Consider the following 2,500-nt stretch of genomic DNA (forward strand, 5'->3'; position numbering starts at 1 on the left):
CTGCCCCAACAGCCCCGGAAACGCATCATAGGGCAAAGATGACGTCTTCGGACGCAGCTACTCAGCGCCTCCTGGCGTAGGTTTTCCCTCCTTACGGACAATCTCGCTTTGGCGTTGATGCTTCGAATAAGTGTAGATTATAGTATGACGTATACTCGTATGATAGGCCTTGTTCACACTAGCGGTTTGAACCGCTCGGAACCGCGGCGATACCGCATAGTCAAGGAAAAAGCGTGGGGCTGTGTGTAAATGCCTCCATTACTTTACTGTGTAACTGAACCACCGTTGTTCAAACCGCAGCGGTTGAAACTGTTAATGTGAACAGAGCCTTAGTGTAGAGGAGAAAGGAGAATTATACAGGTAATTTAAATAGAAGTAAGATGATAAAATAGTATAGAGATAAGAGGAAACATGAAAAAGAAAAGGGTTGAGATAAATATGAGATAAGAGAAAAAGGTAGTGAGGAGCCTACCCCAGGAGGCGCTGAGCAGCTGCGGCCGAAGCTGTTACCTTTACCCTGTGCACTTGGACTGATGAGGCAAGTAACGGTCACTCTTGGGAATCAGAGATTAGTGCAGGACTCGAACCCACAACTAAGCGAATTCGAGTCTAGCATGCTTCCGATGACGCCACCAGTGTACAAAGAGGATGAGGGTGATGTGAAAAAGGAAAGGAAAGAATACTGAAGAGAACAGAGGATGAACTTAAACAAGCAGAGAATATCGAAGAAACACAGATAACAATTTTGAAGTTCAGATAAGCCAAGACACTCTCCCTCCCAATAAATAAATAAATAAACAAATAAGAATAAAACGAAATCGATGAATATTCCATCACAGGAATCGAAAACTTCTGAAACAGAAACAATTCCACATGGAAGCCTGAAGGGGTGTATATTGGATTGAAGTTGTTCCAGGAGGTCACGTGACCGAGGGGGCCAGAAGCTGGTAACGTGAAAGACCATCGGGAATAAGAAAATGAAATTGGTGACTGGAAGAACCTTGGAGCATTCCAGACGGCTCTAAACGCTTCATGGTTTGTTGGACTTTATGCAGGAGATCAAGGAGGAGACCTGACTTCGTCAGGTAGTTCTTATTATGAAATATGATTTACCAACGCTTCTATCCTTGTACGTATGAGATCGGAATGAAGAGAGGACTTTATGTAAGAATAAAAAACAAGGAAACACCTTAGATCTAAATATAACGATGTGGCAAGACTGGTTAAAAAGAATACGCGCACAGCGAAACGTAACTATGAAATAAAAGTTGTCAGACAAGCGAAATCCAACCCAAAGGGCTTCTTTCATCTCTACAGAACAAAAAAAAAGGAAATAATAGGCTCAAATATAAACAACGAAAATGTAATGGTAGAATCAGAGGAAACAATGAGTGAGGCGTTTAACAAATATTTTCTCTCGGTGTTTACTAAGGAGAGATTAGACAAGGTACCTCACTGCGATCCGATTTTCAGTGGGGATGAAGAAAATAGACTATCTAATATCAGCATTAGTAAGGTAGAGGGAGTAAAGCAGATCAAAAGACTTGAAGCTACAAAATCCCCGGGTTCAGACGAAATTTTTCCGAGAATGCTTAAGGAGTGTAAATTTGAAATCTGCGACCAGTTAACAGAAATATTTGATAAGTCGGTAGACGCTGGTTTTGTGCCTATTGCCTGGAGGCAGGCAAACGTTGTTCCTGTTTTCAAAAAAGGAGATAAAACGTCTTAGTGCAACTACATACCAATCAGTTTGACATCAGTTATAGGTAAAATGCTTGAATCAATATATAATAGTTAATAGGCTCATAGATATCATCAAGAGACATTATTTTGATTCGTGACTCAAGTATGGTTTCTCCAAGGGTAAGTCATGTGTGACTAATCTTCTATCTTTTACACTAAAGTATATAAGGCGTCAGGTAATAATGATAGTTACGATGTTATTTACCTTGACTTTGAGAATCAACACCGTATGAGATCGAAACCTTTATTAGTACGACGTTTCGCTTGTTACAGCTTTCTAAAGTAATTGAAAAAGCTGTAACAAGCGAAACGTCTTACCAATAAAGGTTTCGATCTCACACGGTGTTGATTCTCACAGTCTTGTAGGTTTTTGCCTTTGTGTTTCTACTTTGACTTTAGCAAAGCGTTCGACAAGGTGCCCCACCAGAGACTATTGAATAAAATCAAAGACAACAGGGCAGCACTTGCAGTAATTGGACAAATTTAGAATTAAGAAGGAAATAGGCAAGAATTAATTGGTTCACTAATAGATTGTTTTAAGAAACGGTTAGACAACTTTATGGATGGGGATGACAGGTGGTAGTGGACATGGAGATGCCTAATATAGGCTTTACGGACTCTTGCAGTCTCCTTCATTCTTATGTTCTTACGTTCTTATCATCTCGCGACGCTGTCGTGTGTTTGTGTTTAATGTGCTGGTTCACCTAGTCAAGGGTAATAGTCCTATTGCTTATCGTTGTTGTTGTTGTTGTTATTT

Source organism: Oratosquilla oratoria, chromosome 14, assembly GCF_046742065.1.
Source record: "Oratosquilla oratoria isolate Oo_2021 chromosome 14, ASM4674206v1, whole genome shotgun sequence".
NCBI lineage: Eukaryota > Metazoa > Arthropoda > Malacostraca > Stomatopoda > Squillidae > Oratosquilla > Oratosquilla oratoria.